Genomic DNA, 25,164 nt, shown 5'->3' with positions numbered 1-25,164 from the left:
GCCTAAGAGTCATCTACTTTTGTTGTCACCATAGCCTGGTTTTCCGTATTTTATTGCAAGTTTGTTTTATAGGTTTTCTCGTAGTAAGAACAATCATGGCTTTTCCTTTTCTAATAACTCATTATCTAAATGAGTTTCTCATAAAGCAGATATTTAGTATCCGTGAAACATTCTGCCTGATTTTAGGATCTGTCATTCAGAAAGGCTTCTATGAGGTCTTAAATGACACTCAGAAAATAGGATTTGGAGGTGGAGTGAAGTTATTTATCATGGTCATGGGAGCATCAGATTTTCAGTTAATATGAGAACAGTAGTAGTTCCAGATGTAGAAAAACATTCTTGGGCCAGGGAGATAGCTCGGCAGTCTAAGCAGCTGCCTGGCAAGCTCAAGGACCCTGGTTTGATCTCCAGTTCCACATGCCATGCCATCCCCACACCACGAAGGCCACTGCAACCGAGTATAGTGGTGCATGCCTGTAAGCCCAGAGCTGGGAAGTCTGAGACAGGAGGATCACTGAGTCTGAGCTGCATAGTGAGACCTTGTACCAAATAAATGAATCTTTTTTTTTTCAAATAAATAAATTTTAAAAAAAGAATTTTTTTTTTTTTTTTCAGAACCACGGATTGAACTCAGGCCCTTGTGCTTGCCAGGGAAGCGCTTATACTACTGAGCCATCTCCCCGGCCCCAAAAAACAAAATATTTTTAAAGGAATGATTATTAAAATAAAGTGCTTATTTAAGATTTATTATCTGAAAGAAATAGGATGTCTCAAACAATATCCCACTATCTGCCTGCAAATATAAGAACAATGAGACATCTGCAAACCCAATTTAATATTTAATGATCTCGATGAGTTAAAACAAGATTAAGAACGATTTACCCAGCACATTCAACAGAAAAAAAAAGAAAATTTTCTAAAAAGAAAAAAATGCAGAATTTTGAAAGAAATGTGTCATTCAAAATAATTCTAAAGGGATAGTGAATATTTTGATTTTTTATAGTGTAGATGATTAAAGAAACAATGAAAACTGTATGTAAACATGCACCAGTAAAAACAAAATTAGCTTCCATATGGATAATGATGTATCCAATGACACTCAGAACCAAAAGTTGAATCTTCAGAATTTCAACTAGTCATTCCTCTGCCCAGCAGCTATGTGAGCTTTGCCACATTACTGTACCTAAGACTCTGACTCTATCTCCTCAACTGCCAGATGGACATTAACTTTAACGTCGTCATGTAGCACATACTCAACAAATGGTAGGTAATAGTAGTTAAAGTAACAATTGTACTGCTTATTGTGTACTTTGATAAAAGCTGTAAACACATTATCTTAATTTGTTAGTGGACATCGTCCTGGTGGTGATAGTGACATCTTGCAGGATGTTAGAGGAGGGAGCAATTTTAAAATCTGAGATAATGAGTTATAGGGAAAAATGGAAAGGATTGAAAGTTGTTGAAAAGTGCAGGGCATCCTGACTTGTTCAAGCTAACACCATCCCTTCCCTAGTTCTTTCATTCCCTCTTTCTCTTTTTTCACTAGTTTTCTTTACACAATACTGGGGATTGGACCCAGGGCTTTGGTACTGAGCTACTCTTCAGCCCGTTTGTTTTAATTTTTGAGACAGGACCTCATTGAATTGTTAAATTGTCTAGACTGGGTTAGAACTTGTGATCCTCCTGCCTTAGCCTCCCAGAGTCGTAGGATTACAGGTATGGCCCGCCAAGCCTGGTCTCTAGCTGCATTGAAGGGGATGAAGCCTTCTGTTCTTCCATGGAAACCCTATCATTGCTGGTACTGAGATAATTACAGCCACCAATTACCTCTAGGTCCTCCTGAGCTCAAATTGGAAGAGAGAGTCCCTGACTAACAGATTTACATATTCATATTCTCTTCTGGTATCAGGACTGGGAAAAGAGGCTTACACATCTTGTATGGCATGAAAAGACTACTTCTTAGGAACAAAAATTTAGGTAATGTATGAGTGAAAACGTTTTATTAGTTTAATGTTCAAGAGAGAAAACTAAATATTCTGTTAACAGTACGATTGGAAATGACAAAATGACATAGGGGCAATAATTTAAGCATTGCATTTTAAGTGTGTTAAATACCTTCAGAGTGACACAAATTGTTTTATTGCTATCACAGTGTTTCTCAGTTACATTAGATTAATTAAGAGTTGATTACTGAAAATTGATATGCAATTATAATAATGTCCCTAATTATGTCAGGATAATTAACCATGGCAGATCTTTTTACAAATGCATTGTTCTATTTGTAGTTTTAGTAATAACATTATTGATATGCCTTTTCTCATTGGCTTTAGAATGAAGTTAATCGTGAAAGATTCTTAATTCTGGGTTCTTTTAAACCAGGGGAAAACCTTTGAGTTGTAGAGAACATTTTCATACTAGGCAAAGGCTCAAGGAAAGGATGTATACATTTCTAAAACATGTTAACAGCTTAGGTTCTTATTATCAACTTGTATACTTTTCAAGTCAGGTTGAATATTCCCTATACTTGACACTTATAATCTATAACTAAACTTTCTTATTTTTCTCCCAATCCTCCATTCCATTCAGTCCAGTATCTACACTGTAATGCTTCCACACCAAGAGGACACAATGGCACACCACTTTAGTCCTCAATCAGAATAATACTCTGAGAACCGGCCAAATAGCCCAGCAGATTAAAGCACCTGTTCAAGCAGATGCAGGGGCCAGGGTTTGATCCCCAGTGTGCTGTGCCGGCCCTGCCTGCGGGGCACGCTGAGACTTCAATTGAGACTGGGTGGGGTGGCATGCACTTGTAATCCTAGCTCTTGGGAGGCTGAACACAGGTGGATCACTATGAGTCTGATTCAAGTAGTGAGACCCTGAAGACCCTGTAGACCCTGTACTAAAATACAATAATAATAATAATAATAATAATAATAATAATAATCTGCTAAATATTACATAAAATATAAATCACCTTTATGAGTCTTCAAAAATATTGTGCTCACTCAACTAGTTCTGTTTTTATGCTTGGCTTGGAATCCTTCTCCAAGGTCCAATCTGACTGGAAAATGTATTTTGTGAGAAAGAAAACACATGCACTTTATTTTTAATATGGTATATTGTAATAATTGTTCTGTAACAATAATAATTTTATTATTGTTAATTTCTTATTGTGCTGAATTTATAAGCTAAAGTACAAACAACCCTTCCAAGGCTTTCAGCCCTGGTAGAATGAGTAGTGATAGATCATCTTTTATTACATTACTTAAGTCTTTTTTTTTTTCCAAATGTATTTGGTGCAAGGTCTCACTCACTACACAGATCTCGTAGTGATCTTCCTGTTTTCAGCCCTCCCCGCACTGGGATTACAGGCACGCACCACCACACCCAGCCTAGGTTCGGTTGACACCTGGGGCAGGGACCCGTGCGGCATGTGGCACCAGGGATCAAACCCCAGTCCCTGTGCTTGCCTAAGCAGGAGCTCAGTCTGCTGAGCTATCTCACTGGCCCTATTTAAGTCCATATATATATACACATATATATTTATATTTAAATCCATATATATACACACATATGTATATGTGTATATATACATGTATGTATATATGTGAATATATGTATATATATTTATCAAACAAATAAAATTTTATCAACTTTATTTTTTCAAACAACCAAGAATTTTCATTAATTGTCTCTATTTTTCTGTTATCTATTTCATTGATTTCCATTAATGACCACTATCTTCTCACTTTTTTGGTACAGGGCTAAGTTGCTTTTTCTGTAAAAATGTTTAAGCCTAAATTATTAAGATTCATTTTCTTTTCTGTTATAGGTGCTTAAAATAGTAAATATCTCTCAAATGTCTGTTCTAGTTGCAACTCACAAGTTTAAAATTTTTTCATTCAGTTCAAAATACTAATTTACTTCTTTGGCCTATGAGTAATTTAATTTTCAAATATTTGGAGTTTGCAAACATCTTTCTATTGTTGATCCTTAATTTAATTCCATCATATCCAGGGAATGTACTTTGTCTGATTCAAGTCCCTTTAAATTTATTGAGACTTGTTTTATGACCCACTACATGGGTTAAGTTGGAGCATGTATTCTTCCTTTCTTTATCTATTTAATTTTCAGAGTTTTCTTTCCTTCCTCCTCCTCCTCTCCTCCTCCTCCTCCTCCTCCTCCTCCTCCTTCTCCTCCTCTTCCTCTTCCTCCTCCTCCTCCTCCTCTTCCTCCTCCTCTTCTTCTTCTTCTTTTTGCAGTACGGGGGATTGAACTCAGGACTTTGTGCTTGCCAGGCAAGCGCTTATTCTACTGAGCCATCTCCCTGGCCCATATATTATTTAAAAAGAACATAAATTTTATTGTCATGATGTACAGTGCTCTACACTCATCAGTTGAGCTCATAGTAACTTTCAAGGCTTCTATATCCGTAGTTTCTTTAGTTGTCTTAGCCATTACTGAGAGTAGGGTATTGAAGCATTAAGCTATTAATGCTTGTTCAATTTGCCATGCAATCACTTTTTTTTTTTTTTTTTCTTGTTTGCAGTACTGGGGATGACACCCAGCACTTCAGGCATAAGTAAGCACTTTACTACTGAGCAACAGCTCCAGCTCCTCAATTCTAGTTAGGGTCATTATGGGTATGCACACATTTGTCATATAATGCTATCACTGTAAAATGTCTGTCTCTAAGTATATTTCCTGTCTTAAAAGTCTGTTCTGTCTGATGTTAATTATGCCACTACAAATCTCTCACGGTTATTGTTTGCATGGCCTATCACTGGTAAAACTTGTTGGTCTTATTATCGCCATCACAATATATAATACAATTTTATACTTCTTGGTGGTTTTTTTTGTGTGTGTTTGGATTTTTTGGAAACAGGATCTTGCTATGCAGTTCAGGCTGGCCTTGAACTCACTTTGTAGCCCAGGCTGGTCTTGAACTCACAACCATCCTCCTGCCTCAGCCTTTCAAGTACTGGGATCACAGGTGTGTGCTACCTTGCAGTGCTTAACAGGCAAGCTTTCCCATAGTGAGAAAACTAAATTCTTGTATCACTTTTATGCATTTTTGGTACAATTTGGGGTATAACAACAGTAAATATTTGATTTATTAAAAGCAGTTAGATATCAAAGCAAGTACAAACATATTTTACGTTATGGTATTGTCTCCTGATGTTCTTTGACCTTCAGGCTAGACAATAGATGTTGAGAATGACACTCATCTGCCTTTCTGCCTATCCTGAATTTGTAAAATCTACAAAGGTTGTTACCACAGCTCTTTTGTCAACACAAGCACTACAATTTAGAAGGACTAGTTTAAATCAGGTGGCTTAATTTTAGGAATTGCTCCCTCTCCTTCAAGCCTTTGATGAAACTAATATATATATATATATATATATATATGACATATATGTCATATATGACATATGAAACTAATATATAATATAAAAATATGACATTTAGTGATCTAATATAGACCACTAAATATGTCATATAGTATGTCAATTTGCACAGTGCTGTCTTTTCTCATGATTAAAACAGACACATACTTCTGAACTTTGGGGACTCGTTATTTTACTAGGGAATGTAACCATTACATGCCTCCTATGTAAAAAAGATTTCTACCTAGCTTTGATTCTTTAGCATTTAACAGACTTGTTCAGTGGAAGGAGATTATTAGCTTCCCAGTTTGTTAATGTTTCAGGTATGCGTTATCTAGGTGATATCTGACAGCATGGACAGGACTCCAATGTGCATATTTTAATGGGAACTTTAAAAATTCTAGTCTGTTCAAAGGATCACACAGGGTAAAAGACCGTTTTAAAATATTTGTTCTTGTCCTTTCAAATGTCTATGACATTTTCAATGATATTTAAAATAGAATATGATTATCTAAATATGTTACAAAATTAGTTTTGTTATTTTTGGATTTGTGGATCTTTTAAAATCACTTCTGTTAGGGCTAGCCAAATAGCTCAGTGGATTAAAGAGCCTGCAAGCAGGTGCAGGGGCCAGGGGTTCATTCCCGGAGCTGCCATGCCGGCCCGACCCCTGGGCGCACTGAGATGGCGATTGAGAATGGGCGTGGTGGCGCATGCCTGTAATCCCAGCTTTTGGGAGGCTGTAAACAGGCAGATTACTATGAGTCGGATCCATGTAGTGAGATCCTTTAGACCCTCCAGACCCTCACTAAAATACAAAACCAAAGCAAAACCCTGCTATATTTGATATAGTAAGAAAAATGATGAAATTATCAAAAAGGTATAAGGAGTTCTAGAGAGTAGAACATAGGATCAGTATTAATTGAATGGATGCATATAATCATAGATCAGAAGAATAAATAAGAACCTTTTCCTTTTGAGAAACAGCACATTTTTTTTTCCTCTAGAAATATCTATTTCTATAAGCAACTTCCTTCCTTCAGTTGTCCATTTGGCCTTCCATTTCAGGACGGCAGTTCCTGTCAGGTCTTCCTTACCAGTGTGTGCATGCACAAAGGGTAACTTACTTACCTGGCTCAAGTAACACACCCCTGGAATTTGCTAGCCCTCTTTTTTGTCATTTCAAAGTCAGATATACATACATATTTACAACTATAAATGACCCAATTTTTCACCTAAATTTTAACTCCAAAACACACATTTCTGGTTTTTTGTTTTTTTTTTTTTTGTATTTTAGGGAAGGGTCTACAGGGCGTTCAGGGTCTCACTACTAGATCTGACTCGTAATGATCCTCCTGTTTACAGCCTCCCAAGAGCTGGGATTACAGGCGCACGCCACCATACCCAGTCTCAATTGCCATCTCAGCGTGCCCTGGGGTTGGTTGGGGCTGGCATGGCAGACCCTGGCGATCTAACCCCTGGCCCCTGCACCGGCTTGCAGGAGCTTTAATCTGCTGAGCTATCTGACCAGTCCTCAAAACAAACATTTCTATGAAACCTTCTTGCAGCACACAATGACAGAAGATAAAGTCTTTCGATGCAGGCAGTTTTAAACAGGCCTGCCAACCATAGCCGCTACAACTTTTATGAAAGCAGAAGCAAATGGAATACGATGTTTCTAAGGAGTAGGTGTGATGTACTCAGGTGTAAGGAGTGAGATGAGACATAAGGTCAACTTGCATTTGGAGGTTCCCACTGGAGATATATATAGATATTTGTTTATATAGTATGTTCCTATGTTTAATGGAAATCTCAATAAACCATACGTGTTCAAAACTAAAAAAAAATTAACTGAGCTATCTCCCCAGCCCCTTTTCGCATATATTTATGTATCCATTAAGAAAAAGTAATATATCAGTTAACATCACATGATTTAAATAAACAATTTAATCAAGAAGAAGAAGAAGAAGAAGAAGAAGAAGAAGAAGAAGAAGAAGAAGAAGAAGAAGAAGAAGAAGAAGAAGAAAGAAAGAAAGAAAACGCTGCATAAAACCAGCTGTACGCAGATCTCTGCCTGGGAAATATGTACCTTCCCCCTACTTAAGACTATTTGATGCCAAAAGATAAATTTCTTCACGTCTTGTGAAGGAAAGGCAGCGTTTCAACATTTTAACTTAATCTGCCTCCTACCAATGGACACAAGCCCTGCTCAGCGGAAGGGAAGAACACAAAACGGCCTCCATGGACCTAAGGACCTAACACCGGGAGGGCATGGCGGGCGAGTGCAGGAGGCTGCTCCGCTGCCTTCTACACCCGAGGCGACCAACAGTCAGCGACACGTGTCGGAGGCCGCTACGCTGTCAGCCAGGCTTCTGGCGTTCTCGCACCCTCCACCGCACTCGCGGTCCAGAGCGCGGGTGCGCGCACGGCCCCGCCCGCCAGCCTCGCGCCGCTCCCCTAGCCCCGCCCAGTGCGTCGCTGGGCGGCTCGCGGCCCCGCCGCTGGCCGCGGCTAGGTAGCGTCCGGGAGTGACGTCATGCGTGATGACGCGCGTGCGCACGGAGACGTGAAGACGCAGGCGGGCCGTGGAGAGTGAGTTTCCGTGTCTGTCTAGACCCGCTGGTGTAGCCGGTGGGGCTGCGTTTCTAGCTTGGATTTGCGGCTGCGGGCTCTGGCAGCTCCGTGGGGGGCTGCCGGGGGCCGGCGCCTTCCGGGAACCTGCGCGGGCCGGGGCCGGGGCCAGGGCCGGGGCCGGGTGCTCAGCCCTCGCAGCCCGGCGCTCCAAGGGACCGAGAGCCCCCGGGAGGCGCGGCCTGTCCCCGGGACCCTCTTCCTGGGCGCCGCTCGTCCCAGCGCTGTGGCCGGGCGCCGGCCTGCCGGGATCGCCGCGGATCGGGCGGCTCTCGGGGGCGTGGAAGGGTGCTTTCCGCAGCAGAAAGTTTGCGAGGACGTTGCATCAGCGACACATCCTGCGGCCTCAGGCGCTGACTGAACGTTAATTTTCGTATCATAACAAGTGTGTGGCAGATCAGCCCTTTAACCGCCGCAGGACTTCATGCGGAACAGGAAATCACCTAAGACAATTTGACCGCTTTTTTTCCTCTTATTGCAAAGCTTTTTCCAAAAGCGGATCGTTGGCACATGTCCTTTTTCAAAGTGAACATAAGCTTTTTTGAAGACTTAAGAGTTATTTCTGCAAGTGAATTATTGCATAGTTATACTATTGCATCGTTAGGATTCCGTTGTTGTGTGTAGGACCCTTTCAGTACGTTTCGTGGCACTCAGAGTTCTTTGAATTACTTTTAAAAAGTCTTCGTCTAACTTTCCTTTTCCTTTTTTTTTTTTTTTTTTTCCTTTTCTAGTTCTAACAAATTTTAGAGTTTTGTTGTTTGTTGCTGGTCAGGCATAGGTTGGGAGGACAAGTTATCTTTCAAGGGATGATACTCGATCCTCAGTTGTTCCTGGACTAATAGGATCAGCATTACCTGGTAACTTATTGGAAAGCAAATTTCGGAATCTTAAAACTTACTGGATCAAAATATTTATGTAGGGGCTAGGGAGATAGCTCAGTAAATAAGCGCTTGCCTGGTGTCCTGAGTTCAAACCCCATTCCAAAAAAAAAAAAAAAAAAAAATTGAGTAAGTCTTCCTGTTGGTCCTAATACACCTGGATGCTCATGTTGAAGAGTTACTGACATAGCAGTAAAGAATACCCATTGTGGAGTCACACAATGAGATTTGAACTGAGGTGTAATAATAGGACCTTGGACAGATCACTCAACTGTTACTTTGGGAACTGTAAGCATTGCAAGTGAAGACTCAAGAAAATTGTTTGACATCAGTACATACAAAACACCCGGCGATGTGCTATAAAGAGTAATACTCTTGAGGCTGCGGTGTTTTTAAAAATAGCCTTAGTATTCATGTTAGAATGGTTTTTAATTCTTTAGTCTCCCGGTCCCTTTAGCATAGTTATACTGTCTTTCCCCAGGATTTAGTGAAGTCTAGAAATACTAGCGATCGAGATGAAAAGCATTGACTGCAAAAGCCAAGCCTTACGGTGTTCTTGTCTTCTTTATTCCTGTGTTGTGCAGCTCCACCTCAGCAAGGAAGGCCTCCGCCGCTTTCCAAGCCTTCATTTTCTCTTAGGATCACAGGAGTTACATGAGATGTGCCTATTGGATGTGGTGTTTTCTTACAGCCATGCCTTCTCTCTTTAAGGGATTGTTACAGGGTACAAAGAGAAGTACACAGTCAAGATCTGAAGCTGCTGCCCTACAGTGCCATTCTGCAACTAAATAAACAATTTAATCAAGAAGAAGAAGAAGAAGAAAGAGAAGTACACAGTCAAGATCTGAAGCTGCTGCCCTACAGTGCCATTCTGCAACCTCAGCAGCATATCCCTTTGATTGCAGACACTGTTTTAAAGCCACACATGGCTTTCACCTTGTGAGTGAGAGTTTTCAGATAAATAGGTCACTTTAGGTATCAAGTTCTATAAATAATTGTAACCCTCCTACTAAATCAACACTGTCCCATCATGAGGCATTCATTTTTTCCCAAGGCCTAAGCACTGTTCTGTGTTTCAAAAAGGCAGATACATAGCAGTGATTTTCAGTCTGGAAAAACTTTTTGAATCCTGCCTCCACTAAGTTTTTGTTTATTTGGTACAAGGTCTTACTATGCAGCTCAGACATAGTGATCCTCCTGTCTCAGCCTCACCCACACTGGGATTACAGCTCGTGCCACCATGCCCTGTCTTGGCCAGTTTAGCGTACCCCAGGGTGGGGTCGACATCACATGTGGTACCAGGATTGAACCCTAGTCCCTGTGCTTGCCTAAGCAGGCACTTAGTCCATTGAGCTATCTCACTAGCCCTCTACTAAGTATTTTTTATTTTTGGTATTTTAGCACATGGGCTACAGTGTCTCTCTACACAGATTGGACGCATAGTGATCTTTCTGTTTTTAGCCTCCCAAGTGCTGGGATTACAGGTTTTTGTGCCACCATGCCCAAACTTCTCCACTAAGTGTTGATGGTCTTCAGTTGACATCTTCCCAGCTTTAATTTCTTTTTTTTTGTATTTTTAGGGAAGGGTCTACAGGGTGTTCAGGGTCTCACTACTAGATTGGACTCCTAGTGAACTGCCTGTTCACGGCCTCGCAAGAGCTGAGATTACAGGCGCATGCTCGTCTCAGTTGTCTCAGTGCGCCTCGGGGGTGGGGCCTGCATGGCAGGCCTGGGGATCAAACTCCCGGCCCCTGCGCCTGCTTGCAGGCCCTTTAATCCACTGAGCTATTTGGCCAGCCCTTTTTAATTTCTTATATAAAGCAGGAATCATCGAATGTCTTCATACTACTGAAGTAAAATGTATAAAACATGTCAACCATATGTTAAGGCATAGAGGCTTAATCCTGCTTTGGAGGCAAGGGAAGAAAGATATTTAGCTTAGACCTTTGTCTCATTTGTTTTTTTCACAATACATTCTATAAGTGAGCTAATTTATTTTACTAGAGTAAAATAAATTTATATTTACTAGAGTCATTGCTTGCATATTCTTGTGAATTAGAGAAAGCAAATACATGGAGAAAGTTAAAATTTAATGTGGTAGAAAACACAATCTCCAGTGGGTTTTTTTTCCCACAAAGTAGTTCTTTATCTGTGCCTTGTCACTTAAGATAAATACTTCTGTTTCAAGATGACATTTAAAAGTTATCCTTATAGAACAACAGCAAAAATATAATTCTATAATTATAAAAGAGCTAATCTGAAGTTCATAGTTACACTATTCTCGTGCTTACAAGTATGATTCTGAAATGAACATGACTTCAATGCAGTGCTCATGTAAGTTTTCGAGGTCTGAGCGCGCACGAACAGACGTGTCAGCTGTGGGGGGGGGGGGCTATAAGCTACATCTCACGTGTGCTTTGAAAGAGTTCTTCCAGAGCCAGCCAGTCACAAAAACCAAGTCCTCACCCCAGTGCACAAGGCAGACAAGGAAAAACTGGAGTAACTGGGGTCAACAGGGCTCCTCCCCAACATGCAATGCATGCGACGACACTCGACAGCAGAGCAGGAGTGCTTCGGGGCTGGCCAGCGCAGGAGGAGCTGTCATGAGGGGCGAGGGAAGGTGGACTTTATCACTACCCAGTGCATGTAGGTGACCTGTTTCTCTCATCTGGAGCCTGAATGACACAGTTAATGAACCAGTTACCACTAACGTGGTCATCAAGTCTGGGAGGAAGAAACTATACTATAATATAATTTGAACCAATTGGAAGGATTTATGTTTGATACAAATATGTAACCTCGACATGAGATGTCTAAATAAAACGAGCACTTCCAAAGAGTCCAAGACAGCATCTCTTCTAAGATGTAGGCTTTGCTCAGAGCTCCCAATACATGGAATAGCCCATACCAAGGGCCACTGTGCCCACACGAAAGCCTTGGCTGCGACACACGTGTGGATCAGGCGCACGGGTATTTTGGTATTTCCCTTGCTCTTCAGTCTGTATAATCTATATGCAACAATTGCTGCAAAGCCTGCCCTTCCTATAGGGAAAAATGGTGCTTCTTTGGCTTTTTGGATAAGTTTAGATCCCTGATCTTTATCGTATGAAGAAAGAGAAACATCTGTGTTGCTTGACAAAGTAACTGCTTGAAGACTCTTCCGAAAGCCACAGGACACCCCAGCCTCCTCCACTTGCTCACAATCTTCAGTTTTAACAGAGCAACTTCTAGAAATTATTTTGGTAGTTTATTGGAAGATCAGAATATACTAAATATTTGTCTTTGGTGATTCTTTTGTATCTGACTTAATGTGGGCAGTAAACTATGTAATAGGAGATTCTGTTTGTTGTAGGAGATGATATCTTCATTCGAAATATACATTCAAGTAACGCTGTTATTGGGCTGGGGAGATAGCTCATTGGAGTAAGTGCTTGCCTGGCAAGTGCAAGGTCCTGAGTTCAATCTCTGGTACTGCAAAAAAGGAAAAAACAAAGAAAAAAAAATGCTATTATTCCCGAGTTAATATTTTTCCAATATAAGTGCTTAATGATAACAAATTAAGTACTTTTGTGTTCTATTTTTTAGAAAGTGTGTATATATATATATATATATATATAGAGAGAGAGAGAGAGAGAGAGAGAGAGATAGCTATGAATATATAAACAAGGGGAAAGTAGTTAAAAACATTCTAGGTCATAATGTTTATTTGGTAGTATATTGTTATATGAGGATAGCAGCCAGTTACAAAAGGAAATTACACATTTATGTAAAGTTACATATTTGAATCTATCTATCTATCTATCTATCTATATTAAATTTCTTTTAAAAATTGTCAGAGCCAGACTTGGTAGCACTCACCTGTATTCTGCATACTCTAGGGGCTGAGTCAGGAGCCCAGCTTAGACAACTTAGTGACTTGGTTAGATCCTGTCTCAAAAATTGGAAAAGGGCTAGAACTGTAGTTTGTTGTGAAGGCCCTAGGTTCTATCCCAGTACCATGCAACAGCCAGCACTGTTTAAAAAGTAGCATCTGTTATTTAAAAAGATGTATTTCCTTTAATGCTACAATTCCATCGTTTAAGCATCAGTTCCCAGATTTTTTTCCCCCCCGCAGTGGGTTCTATTAAACAGAAAAAATCTTACTTGCAAAGTTTAGGATCTGAGAGGCTTTGAGATTAGTGAGGTAGAAGGCTCAGACTCTTGACCTCGAAGTTAATAACAGTAAGAATTCTGGTGAGTGGGCTTCACTAACATGTACAGCAGTCAGTTCCCAGGTTTTCAGCATATGTGTAGGTTCTATGCAGAGGCATGAGTAATTACTATTTTTTTCTTTAGTCTGACTTACATTGTGCAAAAGTTGTATTCTGTACACATTTTGTAAAAATTAGCTTTAAAAAAGTGTATACATATACAACTTCCTCTAAAGTTGTGTCAGCTGTATCGTTACTAATAGCTCTAGTATTTTTACTGACTGTTTAGTATGATAAATGACTCAAGGGAAAAGAAGGCATCAGAAAAATATACATATTATTTGTGTTTACTCGCCACTGTCTTTTGCTGTATGAAAACAGCTGGTCTACATTTATATGGCACAGTGTTTTAAGAGTTAATTTTTAGTTAATGAGCTTTCATAGGAAAAATAATTGCAAATGCTAAGTATTTGTTAGATGGTTATTAGTAGCAGGAATAGTAATATTGTATTGTCTTTTTTTCCCCATGCATTGAGGGTTTCCTGGTGACAGCTGGAGGGTGGGGGAGGGGAAATCACTTTGAATCAACCAGCTGCTCTGGGCAGCATTGATGATGGTGATATTTCAAAGCCAGTGGATAATTTTGGCTGTATTCAAAAAAGAAAATGTATCCAGTTTCTGGGATGCGGTAGATATGGCGTGCAAGAGCCTTTTGGGATTTAGATGATAGCCAACTAACGGTATGTGCATTCAGGTTTGCATTGTTGGTGTTATTTCCAACCTGCAACCTAGTGTCTTGGATATTGTTCCACGCACATGATTACAAACAGAACAGCTTAGCTCCATGCGAGAAGTGGCTCATTACTGTATGGAGAGGAGAGCATGAAGGACACACTTCAGAGGTGCGCTGTGTCCTTTCGTATAACAGTGTTATTGCCTTTATTCTTCACAGTGACTTGGAAGTAAGTGGATTTTCTCTCCCATCTATGGAGAAATACAGAAGCAGAGCAGGACTGATTGTGTGATTTGCCCAAGGCTACACCACTAGTAAGTGATGGCTTCTAGATTTTGACCAAGAGTTCTAGGAATGTTGTCATCACACCAACAGCGGTCTTCCCATAGGGCCGACTTGCTCAAACATTTTTAATCCAAAGTACCAATGTTGGGGATACTAGTAAGTGAAATTGATATTCATACTACAATTTCACATAAGTAATACATAAGTGTGTATGCATGTGTGTATGTATGTGTGTCTATGTGTTGGTAGCTACATACAATTTTGTACTCTTTCCTTGAGGAAAAAAAATCTCTTGGGCAACATTGAAAGAAATTTTGCCCCCTTTTTCCTTGTTGCTTGTAGTAGCAGTTTTGTACTTCTGAGTGTTGTGATGCATCAGTTGTGATTCTAAATGTGAACAAAGGTAGAAATATTGTACATGCTACCTCTTCCTTCATACCAACATATTAAAAGTCAGTCTGTCTTTTAAGGCAGGTTAATTTTACATTAATAAGGGGCTGTTTTAGCTTTCTAAATTCTGCCCTGTAGGGCCAGCGAGATAGCTCAGCAGAATAAGTGCCTACATTGGCAAGCGCAGGAGCCATGGTTCAATCCCCGGTCCCAAATGCTGTGGTGGCCCTGAGACCAAGTCCGGGTATGGTGGCGCACACCTGTAATCCCAGCACTACGGAGGCTAAAAACAGGAGGATCACTATGAGTCCGACCTGTGTACTGAGACGCTGTACCAAATACGTAAATGAAAAAAAAGATTAAAAAAAAATAGATACTAACCTGTATCTATTATGTCCATCAAGTAATGACCAGAGGTGAACCTTTTATTTTCCTGAAATGATTCTGTTTTAGGTGAGTTTTTAAGAGTCCATTCATCTTCTCATTTCCACAGACTAATGTCTGTGGTAGAATTTTCTTTTCTTTTTTTCTTTCTTCATACCTCATATAAAGCGTTGAAACTTAGTTTTGGTGTTCTTTGAATGCTCTGTGCACCTTTATATGCAGCTTTAACAGAGACATTTCTTCTTGAACACCCTTACTGTTGATGACTACTTAGACTTACAACTGAGGTACACTGTTTGGACTTACCGTCTGCTGCTTGGACTTAGGACCTTTTTTTGGTACAGTTCTATAGATACTGGTTTTAGAGCCACTGTGTGTTTTTCTTTGTAGAGTTTCCTTGTTTCTACAGTAATTTTTGCTAATTGTACTGTACAGTAGATTACTGTCATTTTATGTTCTATTACATGTTACAGTAACTATGTGCAAGTTACGCAAATGAGAGCAAGTCATCCAGTCGGAGCTCCCTTTGACCATTTCTTTGTTCCGAATATTGTATGTAATGTACATACTATGTACAATTCCTCATTTAGTGACCAGTTCATGTAACAACCTAATCACAGGAACAAAACTAGTCCTCAAACAAGGAATGTCTGTGTAGTTCTTCATGTGCTCAACGCTGTGTCTTTGCTTCTGTCTCTACGCGGTGGTGTCCCAAAAGGATAGCGCTTATCTCTTAGTAGATGTTTGGATATTTGTTAAATGAAGGAATATAGATGGAGATACAAAATCATATGCATAATGCTTATTGCTGTGTTTTCACATGATTGGAGAAATGTGGTGAGGTGTGTCTATAAGTGAATTATATGATAATGAAAGATGCTGGTGTCTGTCTCCCTTAGGGAAGCAATCAGAACGCTTTCATATTTCTTCCTAAAGACCATGATATTGAAGAGCTTAAAGAAGTCTCTTTGATTTTTTTTCCTCTGGTTTGATTGGATGAATGATTGATTATCCTAAAGTTCTGGGCAGAGCCTTTCATTAAGTGAGATGTATCAAGTGGGTGTACTAGTCTTCTTTTCAGTGGTAAACAAAGGCAAGGAGTTTTGGAACAAAGTCTTTAGAAAAACCATTTCAACAATTAAAAATATACTTTAAAAACCTTAACTTTGTAAAAACAGAAAACTAATTTTAGCATGTCTTTCCTTTTGAGATGTCTTATTTATCCAGTACCCAGTGTGTACTGTAACTGTGTGACTGTGAGAAGCTGCCTTTCCTTTATGCAGGAGTCCTTCCCATGCTCACATTGTTGGCTCTGTGAGCTGCATTCAGGAGAAATGGGAGCTGGTGATACCCGAAACTGGAATCTGTCAGCCCTCTGTAAATGCTTTGTGTTTTGGGTAGGAAGTCTTTGACTACAGACAGCAGAAGCACGGTCACCTAAGTTAACTAAGTTATGCAGGTTGCTTAGTTCACAAGGAGAAATATATTTAAAAGAATCAACAGAAAACCCCAATCACCAAATCTTGGTAAAGGCCAATACCTAGAGAGTTCTTGAGTAGACTTGGTAGGTCTGGAAAGCACCTCAAGTTATTACTCTGAAGATTAGGTCCAGAAGTTGTTGGTCTCAGTATCTCTGCTTAAGTTCTAAATTCAGGGAGAGCCTTTCCGACTTTGTTCACTGTCACTTTGTTTCCACACAGCAGAGGGCCACCTTGATTGACAGCTCCGCCTTCCCCCCAAGACCATATTTAATGGGAGGGGAATTCATGTTGCTGAAAGAATAAGGTATTGATGCTAGGCAGACACAGGCCCCTAAGCTATTTCCTATCACTGAGTAATTTGTGGATGTCCTGTGTGCTTTGTGGGAACATAACACAGCTTTGAAGCTGGGCATGCTTTCCCCCATTTGACTAGTTCCTGTGCAGAGACTGTTTCAGTTACATAAATAATTCACAAACAGTTCTTCCACAGGATTAAATGAGGGGTGGTGGCAGCAGCTATCACTTTTTCATTGTGTTTAGTTAGACAAAGAAATCTGATGTGGAGCAAATATGAAAATGGAATTACTTAAATCCTCTTGATGGGAGTGATCCTGGGTGCTTGCACTGCAGCTCCCTGTGTGCCTCCTGGTTTAAAAATGTAGGTCTGAAGGGTCGTCATTCGGAGAACCTTAATGAGACCTCATTACACTGAAGCTTGTGGGCTAAGAGAGAAGGAACCGGCTTGTGATTGATACCAGGAATCATAAGTGGTGATGGTTCAGAATTGAGGTTGGCATTGATTCACTTAGCTGTGGAACAAAATTCAGAGTTACATTCAAAATCTAGTAGTGTGTTTTCTTAGTTATTTTTATATGTAAATATAATTAATCACTTCTTTTGAAACTGTAACACTTTTAGAAAGAGTGAAATTTTGTCAGCTGACATATTGAGATTTTTTTTTTTTAATCACCTAAAATAGAGGCTCATTAAATTCTCAGATCTTCAGATAATCCTGACAGAAACTCTGGTTTGGATTTATATAATACAGTTTATTTTAATTAAAAATTCATATTCCTTCAATATAACTTATTTTACTATTTAAAAAGTATGTACAATTGAATGATATAATGCAGTTTAAAAAGGAGGATGCTATAGATTCCAGAAAATGCTAATTGATTACAGTAGTGTTCTATAAATTCATTTTAAAACTACTAAAAAAATTTCTGAGTTTCATTTGTCTATATGTACAGACACTGTGTTCTCCCAGTTTATCTGTCTAATCAATCTATCTATCTATCTATCTATCTATCTATCTATCTATCTATCTATCTATCTATCTATCTCAGGGTCCATACCCTTGACTACAGTGTCTTCTGCTGCCTTCATTAATATCGCTAGTCTTGTATATAATTTTTGATGAAAGAGTTGGGGCATTTCTTTTCGCAGAGCGTATTTATTCTCAGTTCCCTGACAACTTTTTATATTCTCAGACTGTTAAACTATGATGCGTTATCCATCATTCCATGCTGCTGCTTTTGCTGTGAATGTAGCAACAGCTCCTATATTGCAGCCATGTGCCCTGTGAAGGCTTTTGTCCTTTATGTCTAGGAGCCGCCTGACAGCCTTTCATGTTGAATTCAGCAAGATTGCTTTTCATTTAACAAAGCTGAACGTTGCTTTCTAGGTGAGAAATAATTAAATGCTTTTAAAGATATATTTGATTAACAGGAAGCTGTGCTGTGTAAATTAATTATAACTGTAATGATGTCATAGCCCTGTCTTTTGTTATTAACCAGGTAATTGACCAGAAGTTTAGAAGCTTATTGTAACTGACAGTTAGTAGTTTGACCTTGTGTGCTGTCTAGAAGTGAAACATGCACAATGAATGTAAATGCAGCTGTTCATTGAACTCCGTGTGCATCTGATCTTCGGCTTCTATTTTTATTCTTCCATTACTTCTTTGTTGAAATTGGTGGTCAGGATTATATCCTCCAAGTGAATATTGTACTTATTCATTCTACTAAAATCATCATCTGGTTTGGATATATACTTCAGTGGCTTACAATACATAATGAACATAATGGTATCACTTGAAATCATTTCCCAGTGTTTAAACTTCTCTTTTCATGGCTACCACCTTACTTTTGCCTCAGTCATTTCAATATTTTTGCAGAAATAAATTTTATAAAAATGTCTTTAGTGTGATTCAAAATCAGGATTTGAATCCAGAGTTTCTTATGACCCCTGAATACCCCATGTGACAGTATTAGGATGTGGAACCTTTGGAGATAATTAGTTCATGGGAGTGGATCTCTTAGGCGTGGCATTAGTGCCCTTGTAAAAGGAACTCAGAGATCTCTTTTGCCCTTTTTCACCGTACGAGGATGCAACAAAAAAGATAGCAGTCTGCAGCCTGTGAAGGGACATTTAGAGAATGTGACCATCCTGGTGCCTTAATCTCAGCTGTCCAACCTCCAGGATGGTGAAAAATTATCTGTCGTGTATAAGTAACTTCGTCTGTGGGACTTAGTTATAGCAGCCTGAATGAACACAATTGACAAAAATTACATCTAACTTAAAATTGCTTGCTGTATCTTACCTCTTTTACTTTTCATAAATGCAAGTGTTTTGCTTCTAGGTGGTGTTATGGCTTGTATCTAGATCCCTACCCCCCACCTCCCACCCTAGCCCAAAGTCTGTGTGGTCATAGGTGGGGCTTTTTTGGAGGTGGCTGAATCTAGGATGTGTGGTGCTGGGATCAAGGATGTGATGCTGGGATTGATTCTTGATGCGATGCTAAGATTAAGGCTGCCCCACCCTGGTGTGAGTGCTCCCTACTGTAAGGGTGAGTAGCCTGGTAGGATTTAAGGAACAGACGGATTGTTGCTGCTTGTTGCTCACTGCTTGCTGCCTTGCTCTCTTGTGTCTTCTGCTTCCTCTGTGATGCCCCTCTGCCATGCCACCACCCTGCCTTGGAGCCAGCCACCTGTGAACTGAAACCTCTATATGCTGTGAGCCAAATAAACCTCTTCTCCTCCTGTAACTTTGAGTGTTGGGTATTTTGTTTCAGCAGTAAGAAAAGTAACTAGGACAGGCATACACATTGAAATCGTCATACTTTTAATCACTTTTCCCGTTATTAAGCTCTGAAATTTTACATTATTACGAATGTAAGCTGAGCAAACATGAAACATTATTTTGGTTCATTTTAATGATTACAAATTCTCTTCAGTTTTGTCCTCCAAGAAACAGTGGAAAGTAAAAGTAGCTGACATCTTTTGACTCTTTGGCTTGTGTTAAAAAATATTGGCCATGAAGTGGAACATTGAGTATTTCTTGGCTTGCCTCTAGATTACAGTCTAAAACTTACAGATCTTTAAGTATTTATAGACATTGGAGGCATTTGTTACATGATGTGGAAGTACAGAATGTGGAATTTGGCTTTCTTAAGGGATGAGTGAGCCATTGCCCGGACTTCTTGTAGGTGTAGACAGTGGGAATCTGAGTTGTAGTAAGAGGCAGAACTCTGAAGGGTTTGACAGACAGCAGCATGGCCTGTGGGAAGAGCTGGACTTGAGTCCAGCTGGGCCTTGCCATCGTGGTTTCTTTCCTGTGTTAAAACGTGTTTAATGTCTTTCTGTCTCTATCTGTCTGTCTTTCTCTTTCACCAGAACTGCTGGGATTTTCACTACACTGGGCACTAATGTTTGAAGCAGTGAACTGAAATCTAAGCTTCAAATAAGAGCTGGTGTGTGTATGTGTGAAATCCACTTTAGTGATGTCTGGTAGCGGGGGTCGCGGGGAGCCCATGTGACTCCCCCTCTTCGAGATGGCCTTGCTGATTAAGCACCTTGGACAGTGAAAGCTGAGCACTGACTTTTTTTTTTTTTGCGGGGGTGGAACTGGGGATTGAACTCAGACCCTTGCGCTTGCTAGGGAAGCGCTTATTCCACTGAGCCATCTCCCTGGCCTCCCTGAGCGCTGACTTTTCAACATCCCAGAGAAGTTTCAGCGGCAGAACCTCGCCAGTGAGTTACTTCTTATATGTGCAGCTTTGTACATCGTTTCTTAGCACATAGTTAGCAGATTTTCTTGGCAAGTGCTGTGTAGCCCTCTAGGACAGTGGTAGCGAATCTGTGGCACACATGCAGCCGCAGGTGGTTTGCCATTGAAAGCTCTAACCGGTTCACCATCATGGCTGTAGGAGATAAAGTGAAACCAGTGCTATCTTCACAGAATTGTGAGGATTAAGTGAAATGAAATAAATTGAACATAACTACTTTCAAGCCATAATTGAATAAATATTATTGGAAGGTAGATAAGTGTTGTAAGATCTTGATTCCTGGACTGAAGAGCTTGAAGTTAATCAGATGATGATAATTAAGATTTAATGTCAATGGATACTTACATACTTTTTACTATGTTTCAGGCATCATTCCAAATATTTTTACATATATTAATCAACAGCTTTATAAGGCAAGTCTTACTTTGAATGTCTGCTTTATAAATGAGGAAACGTAGGTATAGATTAAGAATTTTCACAAGATCATAGAACTTCCAGGTGATTAAAGCCAGGCTTTGAGCCCCAGCCCTTTGGTACCGGGGTTCATTCTGTTAATCATGATACTAAATTGAGCCTTTTGATGTTAAAGTATGGAAAGCCACTTGATGGCATAAAGGAAGAGGATACCATACTGAAGTTGGATTTTAACCAAGTCCAGTGAGGCAGTGTATAAGTACAATGGGAAAAAATGTGAGATGCTCTAGTAGAGTCTGGCACGAGATAGTATATGTGATTATTAATGGTTGCTTGCTTGTCTGGATCATTCTTATGTATGTTTAGTAGATTTATAGCTTATTTTTCAGAGTTCATGTCATCTGCCTATGCATGTCTTCTTTATGGATGACGTTGATACTTAAGGCAGGCGAATACGAAGGGCATTTCAACCTAGCCTGCTAAGGGATGGTTTGCCTTGTGTCTTTATTTCTTTGAGGAGGTGGTGCATGAGAATAAAAGAGAAGGAGGCAAGTATTTGTATTTTAAAATGTCAAGCTAGGTAAGATAGTTGTTTTTTTCTTTCCTCCCCCACCCCACGCCAGTACTGAGATTGAACCCAGGGCTTTGTGCTGAGCTATGTCCCCAGCCCTTTGTTTAGTTTTTGAGACAAGATCTTGCTAATTTGACAATTCTCATGTCTCAGCCTCCCACAGTCCTTGGATTACTGATGTGTACCAACATGCCCAGCTAAAAGAATTTCTTAATGATTCTCTTAATGATGAAATATATGAGTTTGGAGAACTATTGTATTAAAAGTCTCAGCAGCCTTCAGAAGGAAAAAAATGTTCTTAATTCCCCCTTTCTTCTGGAACATAGTTGAAATTATAGATAATTCCATGAATAGATACTGGAATGTAATTACTGAGTGTCATAATATTCATAAAGAGTAGATTCCCATTACCTTAATATAATTTGATTCCAGTTTTCATTTTTTATTCATGAAGTAAGTTTTCATTCGATTATCTTCATTTCTTTGTATCTGCTTTCAATGTGAAATAAAAGAGAGCAGTATTCTGATTCTTTTTGATTTTATCATTAGTTTGGCTCATGAAGCCACTTAACAGACTTAGAGAGCCAGAAAAAATTGTCATTTATGTGTGACTTGTCATCAAATAATTATGCCATCTGATGAAGATTCCACACTATACCCCCAGGACTCCCTATTTACTAAATAATCGACTTAGGTAGCTAATACATTCTGGTAAATTGAACATGGTGTAATGATGTGAAGCCACACCATCTGCTATTATATTTAATATTTAAATATTAGGTTTTAAGAGCATAATTTACATGTTCATAAAACTATTTTATGTATAGCACAGCTTTTTGAAATGCATTTATGTATTTGAAAAGAAAACATTGATTTGCAAGTATTTTTCATAAATTCTTGTATTTCACTGAATGCAAATGTATTTTGTCCTATGCCATGTTTTAAATTTTCAAAAATAATCTGGAAGCATCTGCATTTGGTAGTTGGGATCTTTTGGGACCTAACCAAGTTTTAGTACCTTTTAAGAAAAAAAAAAAATTATACCAAGAGTTTTTATGGGAATAACAAGGAATTTTCTTATTGTGCTGGACACAAATTTTCTCATTAATTGGCTGTACTTTAGCGTGTAGAGAAAATAGTTTTTTTTAACTTTGGACCTGAAATGCCATGAATGGTAAGGTTTCTGAGTTACAGGAGTGAGAGGCGACAGTGCAGCTCAGTTATTCCTAGAGAAAGCAGAACATACTGAAATGGAATAAAAGGAAAAATGGCATGTGACACTTTGTGTACCTTTTGCCTGGGTTAATGTGCTGTTCCTTATGAGCTAATTTGTTGTTCTTACAACTCACAAAGCAAAGAAAGTTTTTATGCTTAGTGTAAATCTTTGTTCTTTCACAGCATTTCTGCACTGCTTACAGAATGAAGCATACTTAACCTCTGTTTCTTTCCAAATGATTTTACTGTGTATTGTTGAGTGTTAGCCTGAGCCGTGACGTGTTACTGACATGAATTCACATTTCTTTCAGCATGTCACGTCACGGGAGTGGGGGTGCTGCAGTTTCAGAGTTTAGCCAGATGGTTTCTGGATGGTTTTACCTTTCAGAAGGTGTCTCTTAGTTGGAGCTTCGTAAATTTCTTAAGAGCATGAGAGAGGGAGATGGCTGAGTATACATTCTGATCTGTGTAAACATGTGTATTTATATTGTATTTTAAGCATTTTCTCAGTATCATTAGCCATTAAGGAGATGCTTATCAACACTACTTTATATCCAACAGGATGACTGTAATAATAATAGTAATAATAATAATATAATAATAATAATAATAATAGATGCTTAAAACAAGTATTGTTGAAGATGGGTGGAATCAGAACCCTTCCGCCCCACTGGAAGGAATATGTGATTGTACAAAAAGTAGAAAAACACTTTTTCACTTTCTCCAAAGAGAGTTAGCATATGACCCAGTAACTCTGCTCCCAAGTGTGTATCCAAGAGATCTGAAAACACAGGTTCATACAGACTTGAACATCAATGTTCACAGCAGTATTACTCATATATTTATTACTCCTACAGTTTATATTCTCTTGTATTTGTTTCTATATTTTGACATTATAGCCAAAAGGCAGAAACCACTTTCTATCAACTGATGAAATAGGTAAGAAAAAGAAAAAATGTGGTATACCAATATTATGACGTATTATTTGATAACAAAAAGGAAGCACTGACAATCGCTCACTACAAGGCTGAACTTTGGAAACATCGTGCTGAGGAAAAGCAGCCGTGCACAAAGGGCTCCGTGTTGTGTAATTTCATTTTCTTGGCTTCTTTTCATTAGCACACGTTTGCAGTGCATGCTGACTACCTTCTTCTTGGGGAGGTGGCACGTGGACATAGCAGATCTTCGTTCCCTTTCTCTGCTGCTGACTTTGCCCCTCTTCTCCCTCTCTTGATCCCCTTTCTTATTTGAAAAAGATTTATCTCCCTACAGTCTGTTGTTTTGCTCCTCATTTGTATTGTGGGGTTCTCATATAAGAGAGACCATGCAATGTTTAAGCCTTTGTATCTCATTTCACTTAACATTATGGTCTCAAGGTGCATCTGCTTTCTTACAGAGGACTCAGCTTTATCCTTCTTGATGGCAGAGTGCTGCTTTGTTGTGTATAAACGAATTTTCTTTAGGCATTCAGCTGTTAGTGGACATCCAGGCAATCTCCAGGATTTAGCTGTTACGAATTGTGCTGCTATGCGCCTGTATCCCTGGACCACTGAAATGTGGTGTCCTGAACTCTTGGGAAGACGCCTGTAAAGGGAATAGCTCGGTCAAATGGAATTTCTAGTTTTACTTTTGTGAAGACTCTCCATACTGATTTGCCATTAAAATTACAGTACATTTCGCCTATGTGAAATGTCCAGGATAGACAAATTCACAGAGATTAGTGGAAATCAGAATAGTGGCTGCCAGAGTCGGGAGTGGGAGAAGGATTGCTGATGTTCATCAGCAATCTTTCTGAGGTCAGTAGAATTATGGAATTAATACTGGCAGTTCTTGTACAACTTTGTAAATATACTGAATGGTGTATCTTAAGACAGTGAGTATTGTGTGAGTTAATTTCTCCATTTTTAAAACTCAAAGCCTAAGCACCTGGGAAGGCAAATATTATTATCAAATACTAGCACTGGGTATTAGTAGGGTTTTGAAATGATTTAAGCAAATTTATCCTTCTCCCTATATTCTTTTGAGTCTGTGTACCCAGACTATATGAAGTCGTCTTTAAAATTTCCCAGACGTATGGAAATAACAGTAATGTTACAATATTAATCTTTCTCAGATATGTAGTAATAAACCTTGAGTTTTAAAGAACTTGCACAATTTAAGACAATTTCAGAATTGTTGCACTTATAATGTAAGTGTCTCAGTCTTCACAGCAGCCTCTGATTGCTCCCATTATTGCTCTGTAGTCTCTTTTTGTGAAATTAATTTGGTATCAGATACCAAATTGGGAATAGAATTTATAGCTTGTAAGTATTCTTACAGTTTAATGCTTTCAACTCTTACTGAACATGGAAATCTGAGAAGTGAGATATGTACTGCCTTGGTAAATGATAACAGTGAAGTATTTTCTGCTTCGTAAGTAGAATTGAAAATCACTGTAATTAGTTTTTTCCCCCTTTTTACTCCTTTGTCTCCCCCTTGAGACACATTGGTCTCCCAAGTTATGAATTCAGTTTCCTTTGTTTATTCTAGCTGCTTAGTT

General features: G+C 39.2%; 1 protein-coding gene and 1 pseudogene across 1 annotated transcript in view; one reads left to right on the top strand and one right to left on the bottom strand.

Annotated features, from left to right (window-relative positions):
* The first annotated feature begins 7,893 nt into the window (after positions 1-7,893).
* Rhbdd1 (rhomboid domain containing 1) overlaps positions 7,894-25,164 on the top strand; it is a 146,590-nt gene continuing 129,319 nt past the window's right edge. Inside the window, exon 1 of the mRNA XM_004638149.2 lies at positions 7,894-7,982. The gene's annotated coding sequence lies outside the window, so the exon portion shown is untranslated. The remainder of the gene's footprint in view (positions 7,983-25,164) is intronic.
* LOC101585083 lies at positions 11,758-12,770 on the bottom strand (annotated as a pseudogene).

Source organism: Octodon degus, unplaced genomic scaffold, assembly GCF_000260255.1.
Source record: "Octodon degus isolate 3935 unplaced genomic scaffold, OctDeg1.0 scaffold00096, whole genome shotgun sequence".
Taxonomy (NCBI): domain Eukaryota; kingdom Metazoa; phylum Chordata; class Mammalia; order Rodentia; family Octodontidae; genus Octodon; species Octodon degus.
Note: the sequence above shows the minus strand (reverse complement) of the source record. Positions and strands in the feature narration are given on the sequence as shown.